The sequence below is a fragment of the Magnolia sinica genome, chromosome 4 (genome assembly GCF_029962835.1).
Source record: "Magnolia sinica isolate HGM2019 chromosome 4, MsV1, whole genome shotgun sequence".
Taxonomy (NCBI): domain Eukaryota; kingdom Viridiplantae; phylum Streptophyta; class Magnoliopsida; order Magnoliales; family Magnoliaceae; genus Magnolia; species Magnolia sinica.
The window spans coordinates 18,109,370-18,127,339 of record NC_080576.1 but is presented as its reverse complement, the minus strand read 5'-3'; positions in this window follow the sequence as shown (position 1 = coordinate 18,127,339).

Sequence of the window (17,970 nt, the reverse complement as noted above, 5' to 3'; positions counted from 1 at the left end):
CTCCTGCCCTTGGAAAGGGACAAGAAAGGCAATTCCTTTAAGTTGGCTGAAAAATAAAACCCATCACGACATCCCGTCAGACTTCTTCTTTAGAGGGGTGATTTCTATGATATGTTTTGGATGGAGGGATTCGGTCTGTCTTCACCCATGGAGTCCCACATTTTGAGATTGACCGTTCACATTCCCAATACTGCATAAATTATTAAAAGAGAAAAGAAAAAAGAGAATTTAAAAAATTAAGAAACTTTTTTGTCATGTGTTAACCCTACTTGCTTTAATTATGTTTAATTTAGTCCCACATTAAAGAGGTGATGAAAAATATAAAACTTTATATGAAAATCCTTAACTTAATATATGTATTAGAACATATGAGTAGGCCATGGGACCAACCTCATGCACATGCGTGTGGAGGCCGTGATGTAGTATAGTGCCTTTAACTAATTTTATTTTCTCCACATGAGTGTAGCCACATGTGTAATCACGTGCATATGCATGTAGACAGAGAGCTGCCATGAAATATAACAATATTAATTACGCCGACGTGCACCAACAAATGCACCGCCCTCATGCACCTCAAGCTCCAATGGCTATATTTTTTATTCTATAAAGGCTCATCCTTCTCTTTTAAATGATATACTAAAAAAATTATCTTTTCCTCTTTTTCCTATTATTCTACTGGTTTTCTCCATGCAACATTTCTTTGGGGCAAATTAGTGTGAGCAAACTTAAGTTTGTCTGACTAAGATCGTGTGTTTACTGTATCAAAGCCATTATTCGTGAAGGAGAGCTATTGTATCCCGACCACAAAATATCTAGGACCATGTGCATCGTGGTTCTTCCTTGTGGGTGGAAATCTATCTTTAAAACAACAATTATAACATGCCTCAACTATCCATGGTACTCTATTAATCTTTGTTTATTATAATTGAATCTTCCCTTAATCTCTTTAATAGAATCAACATAAATAAACTTTTGCCAGATAATCAAGCTTTTATAATGGTCCTAACGTTTGATTGTTATGCAAGTCATTGAAAGCTTTCTTTTGGTTATTCTAAATTCATCTTCACACGGTTCAGGTCATAATCACCTAATCAGTGTAAATTTCCTTTATTGCTCAAGTCATCTACACGTAATGGGGGCATATATAAGCGTCTAAGTCGGTGGAAATTACATAAGTTCGTTTAAACCACAAATTTTTCAACAACTCTGCATGTGAGCCAATGTCAGATAAGACAATTGGAATGGACTTCTTCACACGTTTGAAGCCAATGCTTATCATAGATAGGCCACCCAAGCATGTTTGAAACTGGTTTGGCCAAGAGATCACGTGTGGCTCTGACCTCACCAAAGACAGTGCCGCCCTTAACACGGGGTTTACCTTGACGTATGTATTCTACGTCTAGGCTGTCCATCCATTTTTCCCAATCATTTTAAGGCATGAGCCCAAAAATGTACACTATGGGAAACAGTTGTGATTGAATGCCCCACCATTAAAAAATTCCTAGGGCTCATTGTAATATTTCAGTAATGTTTATTTTCCATCCAAAACTGTTGACAAGGGCATAAAAACTTGGCTTAATCCAAAACTTTGGTGGCCGTACGAATGTTTTAATGGTGGGCATTCAATTCCCACTATTTTCATTGGGTGGCTCGAATGAGTTTTGGATCGTCTTTGATTTTAGTTTCTTGTCCTACTATGAGCTGGAAAAATGGATGGACAGGATGGATTTCCCCCAACCATCACTGTGGACCCCACCTATCTTCGGACCGCAGAACTATGGCCAGTCCATGCCATCCAAACCATGCCATAGAAAATAATGGGGCTACAAAAGTTTTGGATCAAGCTAATATTTGTGTTTTTTCTTCATTTGGGTCAAGTCTATGTAACCTAATCAACAGATTAGATGGATAAATAAACATTAGAGCCCCAAGGAAAATTTTTAACGGGTTAGCATTCAATCACCACTGTTTCCTGTGGTGTGGTCCATTTGAGATTTGGATCTGCCTAACTTTTGGGCTCATGGTCTAAAATGAGCTGAAAAAAATGGACGGGTGGCGTGGATAAACACATATGTCATAGAGGGCCCACAGAGCTTTTACAGCAGCACACTGTGTCATTTGAAAAAGTTCTTCCATATTCAAAGGTGTTTTTTGATAGAATGTGGAGTCTCCTATCACAATTACTGTGCAGGGCCTGGTCATGCACGCGGGTCTCACCATCATCTGTTATTTGTGCCATTCATCAGGTAGTGTAGACTGTGAGTAGCTGTGATGCGTGACGCCACATTCTATCAAAACCAACCATTTTTGTACAGTTTTTAATTGTTGATCTGTGGGCCACTGGTTTAAAGGCTAGGATCTTCAGCCGGAGAAATTTGTGGAGAATCCAGAGCGAAGCCCAGCAACGGTCTGGATCAAATAACTATGGTCTCCTCCTATGTTGAGTGGGAGCTTCACAGCATAAAAGTGTGGCAATGGCCGGGCTAAGGCCAGGTTGCGGTTGGCCCTAGATGGCACTAATCCCTTAAACTCTTGCCCCACTCGCATTGAAAAGGCCTCCGTATTAGCACTCGCCGTACAAGGCTGGCCCTGCATGGAAAAGATTAGATAATCAAAGGTTTGAATTTCAGTTTAACATCTCTCTCAGACAGATTCGGTGATCGAAGGTTTGAATTCCAATTCTAAGATCTCTTTTCCTGACAAAGATTAGGTGACCGAAGGTTTGAATTCCAATTTAAAATCTATTGAAGCGTGTGGTCCCACGATAAGACAGTCTTGCAGGTCCATTTGTCTATTTTGCGAGATAGTTACCGAGTGTTCAACGTCAGTACATGCCGTTTATGTGTGCTGATTGACATGAAAGCACCGGATCTCCTTTTGTGCGTTCAAATTGTATACTATGTACATGCATATTGACACGAAAACACTTGCCAAAAAAACCACAACTTACAAGCAATCTATTATAATTAAAAAGTTATAAGAGATGAACAACTTACATGTGAAAATCTTAGCTTTTTGTTGAAATCGGGTGCCATTCATATGTGCTAAAACAAGGAACTTTTGGTGGGATCGACACCTTGATTGATTTGATCAAATAATTTCAAATTTTTTCCAACTGCTTGCTGGACACTCTTTTGAGGATCCTAAATCCCATGGAAGTTGAGCTCGATCCTATTGATAGTCCATCAATGGTTGTCGATCCTATCAAAGGTTTTATTGACTGCTTGCCCAACGTCTATGTAAAACACAATTTTGTTCTTAATTCTTAATCTGAATAATATAATACAGGTGTAATACGTGATTAGGGTAATTCGAAGGAATTGGAAGCTCGTTCTAGAGAGAGATAGGGTTTGGAGAAAGCGGAGCGCAATTTTATTTCTAATTCTTAATTCGAGTTATGTAATACAGGTGTAATTTGGGATTAGGTTAATACAAACGAATTGGAAGCCCATTATAGAGAGAGCTAGGGCTTGGAGAAATGAGATATATGGTTTTCTACTTTAGGTTTTGTATGTAAGTTGATTTCACCTTTTATAATTTCATTTTCATAGTGAATTGCTTGTTGCTTTGTGCTGTGATTTTTTCCCACAAGAGTTTTTCCATGCAAATTATTGTGTTTTCTGTGCATGCTCAAATTTTCTATTTATGTGCTTGTTTGATTCACATTTGGATCATGCCTAGGTGACAATTGTTGAGATTTTGGCCTGCGAAATCACACAGATCTAGATCTAGGATAGCAATCCAATGACACCAAGCACACACAAGAGAACACAGATTTAACGTGGAAAACCCTTGCGGGAAAAAACGACGGCACAAAGTGACAGATCTTCATTATGAAAATAGAAATTACAAAGAGAGAGGACTTACCCAATTCGAACAACCTCGAATCTCACCCTTGCTACACCCTTTAGAAACCCTAAAATCCTTTTAGGAACCCTTGAAACTCCTTTAGAAAGCCTTAGAATACCTCTCAATCCCGCATACACCCTTTTATATAAGTTTAGAAAGAAGTAGAATCGGAATAGGAAACAAAAATCGTAAAATCTGCAATTCCGCAGAAAATCTGTGTAAAATCTTCGATGTCATCGAAAACGGACCAAAACTGTCCAGCGACCAGGGGTAAAAAATTCGACAATTATCGATGGCATCGATCAACCTTCGATGTCATCGAAACCCTATCGATGTCATCGAAACCCTATCGATGTCATCGACAGACCAACAGACATATTTAAGATATCTGTCCATAACAATCTCCACCATGTCTTTAATCTTCATTCATGTAACTTCTTGTCCTCTTCTTTTATCTTTGCATCACATTATAGCTTCTCTTGCACACTCCGTCTTCCTTTTACGCCATCGCCAAGCCCAGAGAAGTTACATAGAACTTGAACTTATCTGCAGGAACATTCTTGTTGATCATGTTTGCTGGATCTAAATCCACATGCCCAACCACCTTTGCTCCTGTCTTCCCAAAAGAAAAGACGTAGTCTTCTTAACATCTCACCACGACTCAATATTGCTTGCTGGGGTACTTGCTCACAACACTGATAGCCTGTGAAATAACCGGTCTAATTCAGACCATGGCATACATTGCCAACCACATTCGAATAAGGCACATGAAATATCCTGCTTTTCCTCATTTGTTTTGGGACATGTCCTAAGGAAAACTTGAGGAGAGACGCGTAGGGAACGCTCTCTGGCTTTTCCTGCCCTATCACATCCTTTATCAATACCTACACACAAGGTATTCTTCCTGTGATTACCAAAGTCTACTTCTCTTTCAGTCTCAATGCCGAGAACCATCTTTGCAGCCCCCCGATTCTTCATCCTGAATGTCCCACTTAACCGAGTCTTCAGTACATTGATTTCAGACATGTCTAATTGGCGATTTATATGTCATCAATTTTTGACTCACCATGAAGGAATCAAACCACTGCTTAGGTGACAGGTCGAACCACGACCTCCTGCAAAGTCTTTTCTCAGCCCCTTTAACTTTGAACCGCTCTGGTTGCTTCATGTAGATCTGCTATTCACTTTCCCTTGCAGAAGTGCAGACTCTACATCCATCCTTCCAGCTCAAGATCACATTGGCCAACTAGTACCAATCACAGATCTAATAGACACCTGCATACCATCGGTGCGAATATCTCTGAGAAGCCGATACTTTCTCTCTGAGCATAACCCCTCGCTACCAACCTCGCCCAGTGTCTATGTTGTATCCTCCTGAAGACTCACGTGCATCCAACCGCTCTCCGGCTCACAGGAAGCTCCACACGCTCTAATATGTCGGTGTGGTATAACGAATCCATCACATCGCCCATAATCACCTTCCACTTCTCAACATCAGGCTCACCTAGAGCCATCAGAATAGAAGATGAATCCCATACGATATTGGAATCATCCATGTACCTCGCCGATATCCTTCGATCATGTCATGTGATTCTTCTCACAGGTAGCTGCTCCACCTGTTCTGTATCCCTATCCGCACGTCTCAGCCTTCTTGCCCTGCCCGTTCATGTGGCTATGCCCAACATGTTACACACATGAAGAGGTGAAATCCGCTACATCCATTGCAGCTTCACCTTTTGAAGTGCTCCCGATCAACCTGTACAAGTTACTGAGTCGTTGCGCTTTCATGATTACTCGTGTCCCCTTAGATACCTTAAGAGCACTATCAATACCTTTGTACTTACATCCTTTTGCCTCAAGTATACCAAGAGAAATTAGATTCTACTTCAAATCAGGAACGTGCTTGACATCAATCAAGGTACGCTCTACCCCACCAAACATCCTGATGCGCACCGTACCAACAGCCACAACATTACAGGCAAAGCCGTTGCCCATAAACACCTGTCCACCATCGCATTCCCTATAGTTGGCGAACCAACTCTGATGAGGAGTCATGTGAAAAGATGCCCCTGTGTCTAGCATCCACTCGTCCTTACGATCATCGTATGGCCGCCTGATAGTAGACACAGACAAAACATTACCATCACATCCACTCGATCCATCTGACGTGACAGCATTGGCCTCCCTGTATGAAGCATCAGAATCTTTTCTAATTGATTTAGGATTTTCACGATCCTTCTTCACATGTTCTTCCTTCCCACAATTCCAGCACTTTACCTTTCCTTTGCCCTTGCCCTTTGATTTAGATCTATAACCTGAAGAACCCGTACCTTATTCAGAATTTCTATCCCTTGTAAACAGTACATCAGAAGATGTCCCCATGTCGTCGTTTAGCTTTCTCATAGCCTTCCCTTGAAGGGCTGAGATAATGGTGTCGACACTTAGGGTTTTATTTGTGCTACACATAGTGTCCTTGAATGACTCATATGACACCGGAAGAGAATTCAACAACATACATACTTGTTCTTCATCTTTCATCACTTCATCCATATCTAGCAATTTGCAAACTAATTTATTAAAGTTGCTGATGTGAGCCTCCAGATCTCCACCCTCTGCCATCTTGAAGTTATACCACTGCCGCTTCAAATGTAGGCGATTTTTCGAGGATTTTTTCACATAGACATCCTCTAACTTCGCTCATAACTTAGCTGCAGTTTTCTCCCTCATGACGTTGTAGAGAACCTCATCGGTGAAACATAAACGGATCAATGATAAAGCCTTCTTATCAATAGTATTCCATTTATCATCAATCATACTAGACTTTCGCTCCTCAAGAGCACCATCTTCGCCTTGCTTGATTAAGGAACTCATCATCTTGATCTTCCATAACTCAAAATTATTTTTTCCTGAGTATTTCTCAATATCATACCTGGTGCTCGCCATTATTATTAATCCCTTAAATTCAGATCTGTGCCCCAACGATTTCTCTGATACCACTTGTTAAGATTTTGGCATGCGGAATCACACAGATCTAAATCTAGGATAGCAATCCAATGATACCAAGCATACACAAGAGAACACAGATTTAACGTGGAAAACCCTTGCGGGAAAAAATCACGGCACAAAGCGACAAATCTCCACTATGAAAATAGAAATTACAAAGAGAGAAGACTTACCCGATTCGAACAACCTCGAATCTCACCCTTGCTACACCCTTTAGAAACCCTAAAATCCTTTTAGGAACCCTTGAAACTCATTTAGAAAGCTTTAGAATACCTCTCAATCCCGCATATACCCATTTATATAAGTTTAGAAAAAAGTAGAATCGAAATAGGAAACAAAAATAGCAAAATCTGCGTTTCCGCAGCAAATCTGTGTAAAATTTTCGATGTCATCGAAGGTCCATCGTTGTCATCGAAAACAGACCAAAACTGTCTAGCGACCAGGGATGAAAAATTCAAAAATTATCGATGACATCGATCAACCTTCGATGTCATCGACGACTGGCTTCGATGTCATCGAAACCCTGTCAATGTCATCGACAGACTAGCTTCGATGTCATCGAAATCCTGTTGATGTCATCGATAGACCAACATACAGATTTAAGACATCTGTCCATAACAACAGTTTCGCGCCCAACAAGTGGTATTAAAGGAATCATGTTATCAAGTTGGGGTTTTAGATTGAATCTGAAGACAAAATCGAAGGGATGGATCTTAAAGTTTAAGATGGAGAAATTTATAGGTAAAAATAATTCTGAATTGTGGAGGGTAAAGATGAAAGTCCTTTTTATTTAGCAAGGGTTACAACAGGTACTCCTTGGGATAGTGAAGTGTCTTAATATTTTAAACGATGAATAGTGGGACGAACTAGATCAAAGAGTAATTAGCACAATTCAACTGTACTTGTCCGATGAGGTCCTCTATAATGTCATTAATGAGATGACTACTACTGGATTGTGGGCGACGTTAGAGAACCTCTACATGACGAGGTCGCTCTGCTATCATTTTTTTTTTATATAAAAAAGTAGTTCTACAATATGAAGATGGTAGAGGGGACGAATCTCAATGAATGCACCAACAACTTAAATAAGGTACTTTGCAAATTGATGAGTTTGGAGGTGGATATCGACGATGAAGATCAAGTCCTAATCTTGTCGAATTCTCTTTCAAATTCCTGTGAGAATCTCATAGACACTTCGTACAATGGTAAAGAAATTATTAACGTCAAAATCATTATCTTGGCCCTTCATTCAAAATAGTTGAGAAAGAAGAACAGTAGCATGATTTCCTCTACGAATGCATTGATTACTATGGGAAGAATTTTTTAACAGGAGGAGGAAAATTCACAATCAAGATGTAAGTCTAAGGAAAAAGGTAAGAAGTGCTAGAATATAAGAAGACTGGACATACGAAGAAGGATTATCGGATCCCTAAAATGCAGAAGGATGAGAATTCAGATAATTCTACTAAGAAGACTAATTCAGCAGAATCCTTTGAAGGTTCAGATGGCTATGATGTATTATCAGTGTCCAAAACGGGTCACTTCTATCAGGAGTGGATTTGGATACGAGGGCTTCATATCACATGACCCCATAACGGAGTTGGTTCACCACATATCACGAGTATGATGATGGCATAGTTCTTATAGACAATGATCATGCCTATAAGATTATTGAAATTAGATTTATTTATATCAAAATGTTTGATGGGGTGGAATACACTTTAACCGATGCGAGGCACATTTCATATTTGAAGAAAAATCTAATTTATTCGGGTGTTGTCAATGCACTAGAATGCAAGTTTATAAACCACAATAGTGTCCAAAAAGTTTCAAATATGACACTCACCATTATAAAGGTACAAACGAGTAGCTATCTCTACAGGTTTATTGAGAATACTATATCAGGTGGAGCTGCAGTATCTATAGTGGAATTCACGTCAGCACATGTGTCGCACATGCACCTAGGCCGCATGAGCAAGCACAGTATAAAGGTACTCCTAAATCGTGGTTTAATTCTTTCTTTTAAATTTTTTTTATTTAGATATATATAAGCATTGCATATCTGGTAAACACTCAAAGTTGTCATTAAAAATCAAAAAACATATTAGTAAGGGACCATTAGATTATATGCACTTTGACATGTGGAGGTCGTCGCCCGTGGTTTCTAAAGGAGGGTTATCATTCTTCATAACATTCTTTGACGACTTTTCTAAAAAGGCGTGAGTTTATTTCAGGAAAAATAAATCCGACATGTTCGCCACTTTCAAGTCTTCGAAGGTCATAATTGAAAAACAATCAGGGCAACAGTTGAAAGTATTGAGAACGGACAATGGTGAGAAATTTATTTTGAAGGAATTCAATCAGTTTTATAAGAATAAGAGAGATTATGACACACAATCAATCGAATCGACTCCAATTGATGACCCATCGATCGAATCGCTACACTTTGTCGATCGAATCGAAAGTGTTTAGAGAGTAAATTTGTATTTTTTGAATTTTCTCGATTGAATCGACCAGATTGTCGATCGAATAAAAATCCCCATTTTATTAATAAATTGAACGCACCCAGCTAACGGTGTATGTATAATATGATATGAACCATTGAACAAAAATTGATTTGATGATATTATCTTAACCATCTAATAAATTGAAGTTTCCTCACTGAATTCAAGCCATTGGTTGAAGGGGTGCAATTGTACAATCATTGGCGATTTTAGAAGGAACGACCTTAAACTAATACATGTCACAGAAAGATACATGAGCATGGGAGAGAAAAAAGGAAAAGAGAGACCAAGGAAAGGGTATGGCTAATCGATGCAAGCTACACCTAGAGAGAAAGAGAGAAGGGTTAAGAAGGTGGCTCACCTATGCCCAATTTTTATTTTGGTGCGATCTACTTAAGCTTTAGATTTGCCCCATTTTCTTAGCCTACATCCAAACATAAGCTAGCATAATAGATGTACGTTGTGGATGTTGCAAATTTATCATAGTGGGTGATGTAAGATGAACAAAGGATAAGTTAATAGAGGGCCAAGATCAAACAAATTCAACTGGAAGAGTCCCGGTTGGACAAAAAACAACTTAAATGTGCATTAAATACTTCGAATGGCCATAAGTTTGTAATTGATTATTGATTTCACACATAATCAGAAAGCTAGTGATGACATGTATAACATGTCCAACAACCCTTGGTTGATTAGTCCTCGAATGTCTTCCAACATCCATTAAAGAGCTTAATTAGAAATTCATGTTAAAATTCATTGGTTTTAGTGATGTAGAACATGTCACAGGTACATTCCTAGCATGGTTGAGCCAAAAGAAGGTGAATTGTAAATTAACCGTAACTTTTCATCAAGGTATTGTTACGGGGCGCACAACCTATCAATCTTTACTGAAAGCGGGCCATCTAAGGTGAACCGACTCACAAAGTAGGTCGCATTTGTCCGTTTCGTCAGAAAACGCACACTTTCAACTTAAAAACGAATTTTTAAGGAAAAGAAATATTTTTAGTAATTCTAATTTTTAATATTTTTTATTTTTAAAGTTTTAGATTTTCTTCTTTTTTAGGAAGAACTTGTAATCATGTTAGGACTCTTCTTGCAAAAGTTTATTTGAATTTTTTTTATTTAGAAATTAGTCTTTAAAATAGTTTTATTAGAATTATTATTTTGCTATTTTTGATAATTATGAATTTTACTTTTTTTTTTTCTATATTAATGGTGTGACATGGATACATACAGATCAAACATTAATTATCAATCAAATTATTACGAATTTTATTAGAATTACTTTCTATTTTCTATCTCTCCTCATGATTCGAGGCATCTCTATGATGAGTCCAGAAAAGTTCCATGGATTTGGAATAGTTATCCCCCTAAGGAAGATGGTGCTTGACCTCAACACGTCCTCCCCTCAAAGGAGGCAAGGGAATTTATTCATGTGTGAAATTTATGTGGGCCCCACCATGTTGAATTTCTTATATCCATACTGTCCATCCAATTTTTTTTAGATCATTCTAGGATATGAGCCCAAAAATAAAGTAGATCCAAAGCTCACACAACGGGAAGAATTAGACACCTGGGGTTGAAAACTTCTTAGGGTCATAGAAGGCTTCGATAAAGTTGACATTTGTATTTTTCCTTTGCCGAGGTCCTTCTGGCCATACAAACAGGTTACATGGCACGTAAACCTCATAGTTGGCCCTAAGAAGGTTTTAATGGTAATTTGTTCAATCCCCACTGCTTTCTGTAGTGTGGTCCACTTGGAACTTCGGATGTGCTTCATTTTTGGGATCATGCTATAGAAAGACCTGGAAAAATTGATGGACCATATGGATCTAACACATAAATTATGGTGAGCTCAAAAAGTTATGCACAATAAAAATTATATTGTGTAGTATATAATCCATTTACGAAAGAGAAAATCAGGGTATTTTGTGAGCTGGTGTTGTGTGCACCGACATGAATCAATGAGAAGCAACAGCACAGGAAGTCTCCATGCTTTGTTAGTGGGCCCCACTGTATTTTTTTGCACAGGCTCCTTTACACCAGATGACATGAAAGCACAAAAATGCCGTTCATCCCACGGCACGCGATCCAGATGGCCATGTATTCTAGCAGTGGCATATTTGACCCTGAAGAAATCTGACCAAAGATCCTATTCCAAATTTTCTCATCATATTGAATTATTTGTGGGCCATTGAACAGAAGGGACCCACTCTAGATCGTACATGGCTCAGAATCTCCCGATCAAATGATCAGAGCCATTCCAAAAAGGGACTTCAAAATGCACGACAAAACCACATTTCATCCTTATCTTGATTGCATGACTGTGACCTTCCAATAGTAGCTGGATTTTGAGTCATGTGTACTTCATTGTGGAAATCTAAACAATGCTTTTTTTGTTTTTATGCGTGGGCCCACGAAGGAGCCTTACTGTCATATGGTTGGAAGAATTCGCAGTCAAAGTAGGCATATGGTCATATCCTGACAGTTCTTTACGTGGGCCCCGCTCTGGATTCGCTGGTTCCAGTGCTCCCCAATTTCCAACTTCTCAACCTAGAAACTAAGTGCGCGTTTGGACTGAGAGAGTAGTGGATTGACACCCTGATCCATAGCTCAAGTGGTAGAGTTAGTGAAAGATACTTCGTTTCAACACTAAGGTCTTGGTATCGATTACCTGGTGGGTGTGGCTAACAGTGATGTGGATTGGTGTATATTTATTGGACGGTTAAAAATTAAAATATCCTAATCGTCACGTTTCAAGAAACAAGTTTGCAGCGATCGGTTTTAGGGCCGAGAATTAGAGACGGTGGGTACCCTAATTTAATAGGCTCAATTTGAGTTGATGTATGCCACGTTTACAATTTATAAGTGCCTGAGTATCAAGTGTTAGACGTTGTAAGAGTATCAAATAACTCCATCTTTAATTACTCTGATATTGATTCCATGACGTTGGACGTTCTATAGAATGGAACAGCATTAGTATCACACGCTTTGAGGCTAATCATATCCTCAAACGCGTTATCCAACGCGTGGGGCCCACCTATCCCGTCGTTGATCTATTCTAGGCTACCTACATCATACTAATACGGTTGTTTTCCCTCCTCTCTTTTGTGTCTGTGTGTGTGGGAATTATAACGTGCTGGTCCACGAAGGCCCGTATGGTTGGAAATTAGGCACACGGTTTGGTGATCCAGACCATTCTTAGTGGGCCCACATTGGATTGGGGATGATCTAGAATTCTTTTAGGATGTAAGATCAGAGCCATCTAATATCTGGACTCTTTTTCCCAGACGTTGATGCCAATTTGTATGTCACCGGTGAGAGGAATCGGAATGGATGTTTCCAAATAGTCCCCGAGTATGCCCATTAAAATCAACGGTGAGGAACACCAAAAGATGGACCCTACTTGTATGGATCAGGTAAATATGCATTCTGACCTCATAATTCATCATCTTAGTGATGCATCACCACGTGGATAGTGAGCGTTGATGGGTCCTGATGGGGTACGCCCCAATAATATCCAAGACCGAAAGGCATATCCCTTCAATCAGTGTGTAAGTACGTGGTTGAATATATATATAGAAATGGTACCGTAAGGTCGACCTCACGGGAACTTCTTTGTAAGTACGTGCATTTGATGGGTTCCCTTTGGGTTATAGGATATCCCAAAAATAAGCCATATACGGAAATCAGGTGGGCCATACCATCTAAAACCATGTGAAGACATGACTAAAACATATAGCAGCACTTGGTGGGGCCCACCTGAGTTTTGAATGCGGCTGAAACTTGGTATGACCCCTCATCCTAGTTGGACACACACAATGGATGGGTTGGATTTGTGAATTACATATCGGAGGGCCCAATAAATAATTATTAAGATTTTAATGGGAGGATAATCCCTCTCAACTATTATGTGGTGTGGCCCAACCAAGTGATGGATTGACTTGATTTTTAAGCATGTGGGCCACCATGGAATGGTGCATCTGATTGATGGCATTGATGTTCGACACACATCATGGTGGGGCCCACACAGCTTGATCTCATGGGAAATTTCCATGAGGTCGACCTCATGGTCTATATATATATATATATATATATATATATATATATATATATATATATATATATATATATATATATATATATATATATTAGTTAGAGGTGTACATGAGTTGAACTGTGTGGAGCTTCGTTAAGCTCAAGGCGGCTTGACCACTAGTTGACCCCAGCTCGAACTCAGCTCGGCTCCGTTCTTGAACCTAACTGGCCAACTCGACTCGGTTCGATCAGCAGCTCGGGCCAATTCGAGCCGACTTTGAGCCAAGATGGAGCCGAGTTTGCCTTTGCGGCATTTTCATAAACACATGTACTGCACCTTCAAATTCTCATTATTTGTCAAACAGTAGCAGCGGTTTTACAAGTATTTCATCAAACACCTTGTTGGCAACATCAAAATTAAGAAAAATGGGTATTTGTTTCACATACATATCTTCCTTGCCACCGACATTTGGTTGGGTCATTTCATCAAGCACTCGGTGAGCAACATCAATATCAAAGTAACTGAGTCACCGAACTGGTTCGATTCCAGTTGAGTTGAGCTTGGCCAAGCTCGAACTCGGTTTAAAATTTTTTTGAGCTAAAATCAGCTCAACTCAGCTCGAACTTAATTTCGAACCGAGTCGAATCGAGCTTTTTCAAGTCGAGTCGACAGAGCTAACCAAGCTAACTCAGTTCATGTACAACCATAATATTAGTCCTCTCACTTTCTCTAGGATGTGTTTGGCCTTAAGAAATGGCTCTATAGGGCCCACTGTAATGATAATGTGAAGCCCACTCAAATCAAGATGTCAATGGAAATAAGAGGTATATTCAAATCTCGTGTGGCACATTATCAGAAAATGTTAGAATAAGTTTTCCCCTGAGTCTTTCTACCTCTTTCCCTTTGTGTGTGGGCCCATTCCGAATACAGATCTGTCTTAGGACTTTGGTCAAACAATCAATGGCTGCCTATGGTCCTTAGGTGGCTCGCAAATTCTTCCAATAAAAAGCTACAAATGTCACCACTGTCACACAGGATTGTTCCCTAACACAACATCAATATTGCTTGAATCATTGTTAAATGCCATCGAATTATGGAAAAAGCCACTATGATATCGATTGATGTAGGAAAGCTTGTAAAAAAGTGAAAGAGAAAATCACCATCTTCCTCCAGTGATTAAAACCTTGAATCCACTAAAAATTAAGATAGAAAATTGAAATATTCTTTTAGTAATGCCTATATGATCTTTCCAATTACAACAATAATTAAAAAACCCAAGCCCAAATTCAAAATAGCATTAAAAAAATCAAACCTTATTTTGAGATTGTCCAAAATAGCAAAAAGTCTACTTATATATATATATATATATATATATATATATATATATATATATATATATATATATATATATATATATATATATATATATATATATATATCATCAATTAAACTTTATGGAGCAACCCAACGGATGAACACAGCCCACATTTTGGGTCAATTGATTAAAAGTTATGGCTGATTTATGGTTCACACTTTGAACAACAATTTCTTACCATGCGAAATAAATTTTAAAAAACTGGATGCGCTTAGGGACAAGTCATGTTCTATATATGTGTTCACACCCCAAGTGCAGGGTTGTGATGTAGTAATAAACTCGGTAAGACCGAGGTCGAATCCACAGGGACTGATACCTATACGTTATCTGAAACCAAGTAGAAATAGAACTAGACTAAGATGTGATCTAAACCAAATAGAATTTAAGAAATAATTGTGGAATAATTATCTAAAACTTTAAGGAATTCAGAGGAAGGAAACTAGGGATTCAGAGGATCCACTTGTAGAGATCAGGGAGAAATTATGCCTGCATCAAGAATCATGGACATTTAACTAAACTTGATCTGGTTTTCAAGAGATGAAAGGTATATGAATTAGAATGGATTCCATCATCAAACCATGCCCAGGAGACAAAACAAATAACAGGATTAAACTAATTACCAACCAATCAACAATGTATGAAGATCAGGAAGGGTTCATCCTACCATGCCCATGGAGCAATGATGAACAACAGGGCTTCCTGACTTCATAAACATAAAAGGGGAAAGAAATATTCAGAGCCATTGCAAACCCATTATAATTACAGTCACAACAGACCATTAAAGACTAAGAAAAATATTCCTTATAATAATCACTAAATCAAATTCAGTTTATGAATTCAAATTAAACGCATGAAATAGTGTCTCCCATCTCGCTACAGGCTTCACCTCTTAGCCCTAGCTAAGAGGTTTAGCCACACATAGGCATGATGCGGCTGAACTTAAAAATAAAAAGAATTATAAAGGAAAAGAAGAAAGGAAACCAAAGACGTGCAGCAGCAACCTCCCTGACGTGCAGCAGCAACCTCTGTTTCTCTTTTTTTCTTCCATTTCTCTTCCTTGAATCATTTCTTCCCAAACCAAAGACGGCTTCTCACGTTTCTTCCTTCCACGTCCAGCCTTCTAATTCAATCCGTGTAACCGTCCAAGCCCCACTCCTTTTGCTCCCGTTCCAGCCGTGGATGCCAGCAGCCACGTCCAGCCAAAAACTTCCTTTCCATGCTTTCTCTTCTCTGTTTTATAGAAGACCCTCTTGAACACTTCGGTCGAAGTTTCCCTTCCGCACCAGGAGAGCTTTCGCACTTTGTTTCCGCAACAGATTCTCGTATGCACTGTGAAAACGCAAAACGACTTGCGTTTGCTTGAGATTTTAGACGGCTAATCTTCCAGAACTGGAATCGGACTTCTTGGTGGGGTTCAAGATCGCTTACTCTATCATTTGAACGGACTGGATTGCTGATCAGATCACCATCTTGATCAAGGAACGGCCCGAAAATCCCGGTTGCGCGCAACAGAGCTTGGCGCTTCTTGCGCTGGGATGTTGGTGGAGGCCATGATCGAAATCGGTTGAGAAATCCCCACCGTCCATTGAAATCCTTGTGAAAAATCAGTCGGGGAAGAGTAGTTTTCGTAGGTTCTTGTGCGGCCCATTGTACTCACTCAATTCACCGTTCATCCTATGTTGTGCATCGATCTTCGGGTTTGCATCTGCATGGGGCCAAAAGGTCACCTAGATGAGGGTTATAGCTACCCCACTGGACGAATGAACGGTGTGGATCATCTGAATCCATGATGATGGTGGCCCACTACTACTTCCCGCGGTCGGCTGCGCGTGAAAGAGAAACAGAGATCATTTCCTTCTCTGTTTGTGAAAGAATTCGAGTCCAGGAGTTTCCGTGCACGCCTGGTGCATCCATGCTGTACATGTGCAATGCCCATGTGGGTCCCATGCTGATGTATATGAGAGATCAGCTCCGTCCAACCTGGTTGCCGTATGATTTAAATGGTTGACACCAAAATTGAAGTATTTCAAGATATCAGGCGGGCCCCAGATTGATAAGTTGTGGGCTGATCTGTCCGTTGGGACATTTCCAAAAAGATCCAATGGCTGATTTTCGATGTGTATGGTTAATTTATGGTCCCCAGGCCATGTATGAAGTTTCGAGCTGAGTGGATGGTGGAAACCTTGTGATCTTGCAATCTGGCTGACTTTCAGGCCACTTGAGCTTCAGTTACTCGATTTTCGTGGATCCCTGGCGTGTAATCCCATTGATTTTGGTCCCATGGAGTCCGTCCCTTGCCTTGGTGGATTCTGAGCATTAAATCCATGCTTTTAGTACCCTTTTCAGTCCAGGCTTGTAAATACGCCCTGCATCACAAACATGATTAAATCAGGCTGTTAAACCGTACTATGTTCGTAAATCCAGGCAGTAACTGGGTCTGATATGCAATATTTGACCCTCAACACAACCCCCAACCAGCATCTTGCTAGTCCCGAGCAAGGTATGCGAAAAATAAGTTGAGAAATACAGGACAATTTTTTATGAACTTAAGCGATTTATGAAAAACAATTTAGATATTCGAATTCTAAGATTCATGAATGTTGGTATTACTTTCTCCTAGAATCAAACTCACGGTACTTCATAATCAAGCTCAAATATTAATCCATTAATTAGAACGATTCTAAATATTGAATTCCATGGATGTATAGTCTAATCTCGACTTGTCAACATTAAGATTCACCTCGATATTTAAAGATATCATTGGTAACAACTAAGAGAATTCATGATAACCCAACGTGGCTTACACATTATCTTTTTATTCTTTTAATTTTTGACTTTTTCATTAGAAGTAACTCCCAGAAGAGGGATCAAATCCTCACCTATAGGGAACAAACCTAAGGTAAAGACTGTACACCCAACTCTTTTTCAAATATCATCCATGGGGAATCAAATCCTCACCTATAGGGAGCAAACCTATGGTAAAGATTGTTCGCCCAATCCATTCAATTTTCCAAGTTGGTTCCTTTCATGTTTAGTGATTACCAAGTTAATCCTTTAATATCGAACTGAAACCTTAATATGCAAGCGAGATGTGTCCTGCGAATTCATGACTCAACCAATGTTTACAAATTCTAATAGTGGATTAACAATTCAAACTTAGCTGTAAAATTTAATAGATAACTGAATCCAAGAGTCATAAG